Raw genomic sequence first — 9,197 nt, 5'->3', positions numbered from 1 at the left:
AATTACAGTTTTGTGTGTCCTGCCTCGCTAATTTGAATTTGGATTTCGATTTATTGCTACGCGAAGCGAGGTGCAGTGAAAAATATTGCTCTGCGTACAATCCAGTTAGATTGTTGTGCATTTGAAAATCATAGGACATACGAAAATATGAAATGCAAATACATAGGTGCGCGCATCAGGTGACGTATATGGAGATTGGCTGCTTAGTCGGGAAGATGTGTGGAGAGGTAAATTCAGTCCAGAAGAGGGTCATTCAGGAGTCTGGTAACAGCAAAGAAGAAACTCTTTTTGAACCTGTTAGTGCGTGTTCTCAGACTTTTGGATCTCCTGCCAGACGCAAGAGGTTGGAAGAGACAATAACCCGGGGAGAATTTTTGATTATGCTGCTCGCTATCCCAAGTCCGCGGGCGGTGTAGATGGAGTCAATGGATGGGAGGCAATTTCGTGTGATGCACTGGACTGTGTTCAGGACTCTGGGTATTTGCTTACGGTCTTGGGCCGAGCGGTTGCCATTCCAGGCTGTGATGCAGCCCGATAGGATGCTTTCTATCGTGCATCTGTAAAAATTGGTCGGAGTCAATGTGGACATGCTAAATTGCTTTAATTTCCTGAGGAAGTATACAGAGTATAAGTATTGTTGCTCCGGAATGATTGAGGCATGGGCGTCAGTGTGTTGAACCAAATCTATGCTGTGTGAACAAACCAATCCAGTTTCCAATTCGGATTCAGCGTCCAATTTTCGTCCTAACCGGTGAATGCCGGTAAATTAAACTGGCTTGGTGCCGCTAAATTTGAAACAGCGCTGTGCGACCATTTTCGTTCTCCGTTCTGGTTGAATTTCCCCAGAGGTCGATGCTCCTGTCCTCCACTAATCTCTAGTTCTACCCACCCTGACGCAAATAGATGGCAAATGCCTCCTAACTCCAGTATCTCCTGCCTATCTAAACAAACCCTCTTTTTTCTCAATGTCCTTTGTTAACTTTTCTCCCTTCCTCAGGGTTTATTGAAGACCATGAACCCCGCCTGCCCCATACGAAACTTTATGTACTAGCTACGCTCATTAATTCCTCTATTTGATGCTTAACATAGGTGAGTGCACATTGATCAGATAGCGAAGAGGTGGTAGGTGGGCATCAGCAGCAACCTTCGTTCCAATGTCGTTGGGCATCAACTTGGAGGTGGCAATAATGTGGTAACACAGGTCCAATTCCTCCCGATGGATTGTTTCCGTGCTCTCACTTGGAGGCCTAGTTCTGTCAGAAGAAGGGTTCGTTCTCGGGTATGATTAGAGACCATGCTCGAACACTGTGAATAAGAAATGTATCTGTCAGTAGAATGAAAGCCCCTGCTTGATTTCTCATCCACCCCACGTCTCTCTACTATCCTTCTTTCCCACTGGGGCTGTCTAATCCCACAGAGACACAACCAAGAGTGATTTTGGGAATTTGAATCTAAGTGGGAATTCGAAGCTTGTGGGGGCGGTGGGGGGGGGGGGGGGGCTTTTTATCCCTGGTTAGTGACTGGTAAGTAGTTTTTCTTTTCATTATCTAATTTTTTTTTCTATCATTTTTTGGAATTGAATTTGTATAAGTTTACCTGAGGTTTAAGACATGGCAGGAGATCCCAGACCCCTGTCAAGCTCCTCGTATGCGATGTGGGAGCTCAGGGACACGTCCACTGTCCCTGGCTCCTTCACGTGCAAGAAGTGTGTCCAGTTGCAGCTCCTGTTAGACCGCTTCACGGCTCTGGAGCTGCGAATTGACTCACTTTGGAGCATCCGCGATGCTGAGGACGTCGTGGATAGCACGTTCAGCGAGTTGGTCACACCACAGGTGAAAGTTATTGAGGGAGATAGAAAATGGATGACCAAAAGGCAGAGCAAGAGTAGGAAGGCAGTGCAGCTGTCCCCTATGGTCATCTCCCTGCCAAATAGATATACCGCTTTGGATACTGTTGAGGGAGATGGCTCACCAGGGGAAGGCAGCAGCAGCCAGGTTCATGGCACCGTGGCTGGCGCTGCTGCGCAGCTGTGCAGGAAGAAGAATGGCATGGCTATAGTTGTAGGGGACTCAATTGTAAGGGGAATAGACAGGCGGTTCTGCGGACGCAATCGAGACTCCAGTGCAGTATGTTGCCTCCATGGTGCAAGGGTCAAGGATATCTCGGAGCGGCTGCAGGACATTTTTGTTTGGGGGGGTGGGGGTGGGAGTGGGGGGGGGGGGGTGAACAGCCAGCTGTCGTGGTGCACATAGGCACCAACGATATAGGTAAAAAAAACGGGACGAGGTCCTACAGGCTGAATTCAGGGAATTATGAGTTAAAGTAAAAAGTAGGCCATCAAATGTGTTAATGTCAGGATTGCTACCAGTGCCACGAGCCAGTAGGAGTAGGAATGGCAGGATAGAGAGGGTGAATGCGTGGCTCGAGAGATGGTGCAAGAGGGAGGAATTCAATTTGCTGGGGCATTGGAAACGGTTCTGGGGGAAGTGGAACCAGTACAAACGGACGGTATGCTCCTGGGCAGGACAGGAACCGATGTCCTGCGGAGGGGGGGGTTCTAGAGCTGTTGGGCAAGGTTTAAACTAATGTGGCCCGGGGATGGGAACCGATGCAGGAAGTGGAAGGTAGTAAAACAGGGAAAGAAACAAAAGGCAGTAAGGGGGAAAGTGTAAGGCAGAGAAGCCATAGTCAAAAATCAAGAAGGGCGACAGTACAAGGTACAGTGACTGAGGGGAGCTCTGTGAGTAGGCCCAGTAATAGTAAAAGGAATAAAACGGGAGGGAAAACATTAATGGGAAGCGAGGCGGCAGATTGTTGCATAAAGATATGGGTTAAACGACAAGCAAAATTAGGAGAAAGGTTAAGAGGAAATATAACTTAGGAGAGGTTACTGATCGAGGTGTTAAGATTCAAAACAGAGGTTAAAAAAAGCCAACATAAGTGCACTTTACCTGAATGCTCGTAGTATTCGGAATATGGTAAATGAGTTGATGGTGCAAATCATCGTGAATGACTATGATTTAGTGGCTATTACTGAAAAATGGTTAAAGGGTGGTCACAACTGGGAGTTAAATATCCGAGGATGTCAAACTATTCGGAAGGACAGAGTGTGTGGTAAGGGAGGTGGTGTAGCTCTGTTATTTAAGGATGACATCCGGGCAATCGTAATCGGTGCTATGGAGGATAAGGTTGAAGCCATTTGGGTGGAAATCAGGAATAGTAAAACTCACTTATAGGAGTAGTCTATAGGCCACCAAATAGTAACATTATGGTGGGGCAGGCAATAAACAAAGAAATAACGGATGCATGTAGAAATGGTACGACAGTTACCATGGGGGATTTTCATCTACATGTCGATTGGTTTAACCAGGTCGGTGAAGGCAGCCTTGAGGAGGAGTTTATAGAATGTATCCGCGATAGTTTCCTTGAACAGTATGTAGTGGAACCTACCTAGGAACAAGCGGTCCTAGATATGGTCCTGTGTAATGAGACAGGATTGATTCATGATTTCATAGTTAGGGATCCTCTCGGAAGGAGCGATCACAATATGGTGGAATTTAAAATACAGATGGAGGATGAGAAGGTGAAATCAAACACTAATGTTTTGTGCTTAAACAAAGGAGATTACAATGGGTTGAGAGAAGAACTAGCTCAGGTAGACTGGGTGCAAAGACTTTATAGTGAAACAGTTGAGGAACATTGGATCACCTTCCAAGCGATTTTTTACAGGTTTATACCAACAAAAAGGAACGACGGTAGAAAGAGGGAAAATCGACCATGGATATCTAAGGAAATAAGGGAGAGTATCAAATTGAAGGAAAAAGCATACAAAGTGGCAAAGATTAGTGGGAGAATAGAGGACTGGGAAATCATTAGGGGGCAACAGAAAGCTACTAAAAAAGCTATAAAGAAGAGTAAGATAGATTATGAGAGTAAACTTGCTCAGAGTATAAAAACAGATAGTAAACGTTTCTACAAATATATAAAACAAAAAAGAGTTGCTAAGGTAAATATTGCTCCTTTACAGGACGAGAAGAGAGATTTAATAATGGAAGATCAGGAAATCGCTGAGGAACTGAACAGGTGTTTTGGGTCGGTTTTCACAGTGGAAGACAGAAATAAGATGCCAGTGACTGATAGAAATGAGGATATGACAGATGAGGACCTTGAGAGGATTGTTATCACTAAGCAGGTAGTGATGGGCAAGCTAATGGGGCTAAAGGTAGGCAAGTCTCCTGTCCCTGATGAAATGCATCCCAGAGTGCTAAAAGAGATTGCTAGGGAAATTGCAAATGCAATCGTGATAATTTACCAGAATTCCCTAGACTCTGGAGTGATCCCTGTGGATTGGAAATATAGCAAACGTGACACCACTGTTTAAAAAGTGAGGTAGGCAGAAAACGGATAATTATAGGCCAGTGAGCTTAACTTCAGTAGTATAGAATATGGTGGAATCGATAATCAAGGAAGAAATAGCGAGGCACCTGGATGTAAACTGTTCCATTGGGCAGACGTAGCATGGGTTCATAAAGGGCAGGTCTTGCCTAACTAATTTAGTCGAATTTTTTGAGGACATTACCTGTGCGCTAAATAACGGGTAGCCAATGGATGTGGTATATCATGATTTCCAGAAAGCCTTTGACAAGGTTACACACAAAAGGTTTCTGCATAAGATAAAGATGCATGCCATTAAGGGTGAAGTAGTAGCATGGATGGAGGATTGGTTAATGAATAGATAGCAAAGAGTGGGGATTAATGGGTGTTTCTCTGGTTGTCAATCAGTAGCTAGTGGTGTCACTCAGTGATCAGTGTTGGGCCCACAATTGTTCACAATTTACATAGATGATTTGGGGTTTGGGACCAAGGGCAATGTGTCCAAGTTTGCAGACGACTCTAAGATGTGTGGTGAAGCACAAAGTGCAAAGGATACTGGAAGTCTGCAGTGGGATTTGGATAGGCTAAGTGAATGGGCTAGGGTCTGGCAGATGGAATATAATGTTGACAAATGTGAAGTTATCCATTTTGGTAGGAATAACAGCAAAATGGATTATTATTTAAATGATTAAAATATTAAAACATGCTGCTGTGCAGAGAGACCTGGTTGTGCGAGTGCATGAGTCGCAAAACGTTGGTTTACAGGTGATTAAGAAGGCAAATGGAAATGTGTCCTTCATTGCTAGAGGGATGGAGTTTAACACTAGAGAGGTTATGCTGCAATTGTATCAGGTGTTAGTGACTCTACACCTGGAGTATTGTGTTCAGTTTTGGTCTCCTTACTTGAGAAAGGACGTACTGGCACAGGAGGGTGTGCAGAGGAGATTCACTAGGTTCGTCCCAGAGCTGAATGGGTTGGATTACGAGGAGATGTTGAGTAGACTGCGACTCTACTCGTTGGTATTTAGAAGGATGAGGGGGGGGTCTTAAAGAAACATATAAAATTACGAAGGGAATAGATAAGATAGATTGTTTCCACTGGCGGGTGAAAGCAGAACTAGGGGGCATAGCCTAAATATAAGGGGAATCAGATTTAGGACTGAGTTTCGGAGGAACTTCTTCACCCAAAGGGTTGTGAATCTATGGAATTCCTTGCACAGTGAAGCAGTAGAGGCTCCTTCATTAAATGTTTTTAAGATAAATATAGATAGTTTTTTGAGGAATAAAGGGATTAAGGGTTATGGTGTTCGGGCGGGAAAGTGGAGATGAGTCCACAAAAGAGCAGCCATGATCTGATTGAATGGCGGAGCAGACTCGAGGGGCCAGATGGCCTACACCTGCCCCTAGTTCTTATGTTCTTATGTTGAAGGACAATCAGGGTGTACTGGCTGTAACTTACGATTTTACGTGTATCATAGATTATCATAGAATTTACAGTGCAGAAGGAGGCCATTCGGCCCATCGAGTCGGCACCGGCTCTTGGAAAGAGCACCCTACCGAAGGTCAACACCTCCACCCTATCGCCATAACCCAGTAGCCCCACCCAACACTAAGGGCAATTTTGGACACTAAGGACAATTTATCATGGCCAATCCACCTAACCTGCACATCTTTGGACTGTGGGAGGAAACCGGAGTACCCGGAGGAAACGTGTGTGACCATATTGGAACTAATAGTTATTTATGTAGACCAGGAATTTCGGACCTCCCCTCCTTTTACCCAGCAACCTCTCACCTCATCCACCACCGTCCTCCACCAGCACCGCACAATCACCAACACACACACACACACATACACACGCACACACACACACACACACCACATCAGGGCCACCACAGTCAGTCAAAGCCTGAACTAAATCTAGCTCCTCTCCATGTCTCATGTACTACCCACCCCCGTATTGTAGAAAGCTTACCCTTGCAGCAGTACTGGTGCGGCTCGCAATATGTCATTATCGTGACCTCACACATATCTGCTGAGCATGGTTCATCTTGACAGGTTCCATCATAGTTAGTACATCCGAATGTTCTACCTGAAACTCAGGAAAGAGGAATTCATTGGTCAATATTTCCGGGAGGAGGGAAAAGTGGGAACATCAGAACAGAATCAGGTCATTTCTGGTAGTGTTATCCTAACGTCAGTGTAATAGGAACATGGAATTGCATAGAAATAATATTCCTCTCATGATTTTACCTATTTTGCCCTCCAAAGTATCTACACTATTGACCTTATTGTCCCATGTTGTTGCGCATTCCACATTCCCACCATTTTTCAAAAGTATTCTAACTTCCCTTTTGAACATATTGAATATCGTACATTCATTGACCCTTGTACAACGGAAACTCGCATTTTCACTTAGCCATGTAAACAGGCAAGATGATTAAAGTAGCATGATATATTTCAATCTTTCAGTGATCCAGCCGTGGAATATCAGAAAATGTAACCAACGGCTTGGCACAAGATTTAAAATCAATCCGGAACACCTTCAGGAGTAGATGCGGTGCAAGTGTTTCTGTCAAATAATTCTAAAGTTCATGGCCAAGGCGGAACAAGACAGGCCCCCAATGGAGGAGGTATTCAAATCGCTAATGCTCTGTGGCCCTTTATTGGAACAATACAGAGATCACGGAGAAGTGCCAGAATAGAGATCATTACAGAGGTAAGGACGAGGGACGTCCATGTGGAGATTCAAAACAAAAGATCGAGGTTTTTTTTTGAGGAATGAGTTTTAGATGTTTCCGATCAAGTTACGAACAAGAATGAGATGATTCAATTGTTAAAAAGAAGTAGCATTCATGTTGTAAGCTGCTGAATGACTGAATGTTTCCATTATATGGCGGCCGGGGAGCGGGGGTGGGGGGGCGGGGCGGCGGAGGGGTGGGGGGGGGGCGGGTTAGGGTAGCAGGTTTCATTGTATCCCAATTACTTACATAGAATATAGAAGCATGAAAAGGTCATTCACTCTTTGAGCCTGTTTCGCATATCATTATGATCATGGCTGATTATCGAGTTAATGCCCTTATCCCATCTTCCCAGAGATCACTTGATCCCTTTCGCCCGAAGCACTGTGTAGAATTCCTTCTTGAAATTGCAAAATGTTCTCGCTTCAGCTACTTCTTGACGTTGCGAATTCCATAGATTCACCACTCTCTGGGTGAAGACATTTCTCCTCACCTCAGTCCGAAACGGTTTCCTCTTGATCCACAAGAGGACCCGTAGATCTGGACTCCTCCGCCATTGGAAACCGTTGTTACAGTGCATGGACCGACAAATTCGATACCCATAAATATACTTACGACTGGAATCACGAACAAAACTGTTGGTTTGGGCACGGATGGTCTGCACCATTATCAGGACAACAAGAACCGAGAGCATTTTAAAATCCCCGTCAGCTGAGTCACACCGAGATACAATGCGACGACTGGAGTGCCGATGGTCTTTATATGAACTCATAAACAACTATCTAGTTAATATCATACACTCCAGGTGGGGATTGTTAAAACTTGGCGTTGTAAATGGGCAGTTCAGTAACTGGCAAAGACAGCAAGTCGAATAAACTATTAAATGTGTCTCGGAGGTTGGTTATTCATTGGTGCATGATTTTTAAGTAGACATAAATATTACAATAGGGTTGATTGATGGAAACACCCGGTTGTGATTAGATTAAAGACATAGAGAACAGTCCATTGATAAAATGTACCGTCAGTGCCTCTTGTTAAGTGGCATTCAATTAGACTCCTTTACAGACTGAAAAACCTGCAATGCGCCTTTGTTGCTTTTGACAGGACTAACGTTTGGAAAATGAAAATGCAATCATCTTCCGGCAATCTTTCATGCAGTGCACTGTAGGTCATAATAATTTGCTGCATCATTATAAATTAACTTCTATAAATCTAGATCTTGATCAATTATTATAAAACTGTTTTCATTGAATTCCAATTTTCCAGTCTCACAACTACCCATAGCAAATGCTTGATGGAGAGATGGAATGTTTTCCCTGGTGTCAATGTCTATCCATCTTCCAACATTGCCAACACAGAAAAGGTCATGATTTCATTTCTGTTTGCGGGACTTTTCTGTGTGCAACTTGTTTGTCTCCGTTCCTACAGTATAATAGCGATAACAAGTCAGCAGTATTTAATTGGTTGTGGGCTGTGAAATGTTGTCTGCAGTAGTGAACGGTGCGATACAAATTCAAGTATTTCTCTTTTCTACATAGTGACTACAACAATAGAATGAAACAAATAAATCTGTTGGTTATCAGCAAATCCTTACCTCGGCTGACGAACAAAATCTTGGTCATTTCCAGCTAGCTCCATCCGTGAGCTGAGGAACAATCTCCTGCTGAATCCCACCTAGGTCCATCCCTCAGATGATATTAAAGGCTGTAACTAATTCTCAGTTAGCACCATATCCTGAAAGAAGAAACAATTACCGAAGATTTCCTGCCAGTATCATCCCTCAGTTGATGAATCCAAGATGTACAATTCTTTTTTTTTTAAATTTAGTGTACCCAATTCATTTTTTTCCAATTAAGGGGCAATTTAGCGTGTTCAATTCACCTCCCTTGGAGCTCTTTTGGTTTTGGGTGCGAACCCCACTCAAACACGGGGAAAATGTGCAAAATCCACACAGACAGTGACCCAGAGCCGGATCGAACCTCGGACCTCAGCGCCGTGAGGCAGCAGGGCTAACCCACTGTGCCACCGTGCTGCCCCAGATTTACAATTATTAGCCGAAGCACTGACAGCATCTAGGGCACA

At 44.1% G+C, this 9,197-nt stretch overlaps 1 long non-coding RNA gene across 1 annotated transcript; it reads right to left on the bottom strand.

Moving 5' to 3' along the window:
• Positions 1 to 575: 575 nt before the first annotated feature.
• On the bottom strand, positions 576 to 8,875 carry LOC140395889 (uncharacterized). Its single transcript, XR_011936361.1, has 3 exons — positions 8,710 to 8,875; positions 6,350 to 6,466; positions 576 to 1,305 (listed from the first exon to the last, which is right to left on the bottom strand). It is a non-coding gene; the product is annotated as an uncharacterized lncRNA (long non-coding RNA).
• Positions 8,876 to 9,197: the final 322 nt, after the last annotated feature.

The sequence above is a fragment of the Scyliorhinus torazame genome, chromosome 19 (assembly GCF_047496885.1).
Source record: "Scyliorhinus torazame isolate Kashiwa2021f chromosome 19, sScyTor2.1, whole genome shotgun sequence".
In the NCBI taxonomy this organism is placed as follows: domain Eukaryota; kingdom Metazoa; phylum Chordata; class Chondrichthyes; order Carcharhiniformes; family Scyliorhinidae; genus Scyliorhinus; species Scyliorhinus torazame.
Note: the sequence above shows the minus strand (reverse complement) of the source record. Positions and strands in the feature narration are given on the sequence as shown.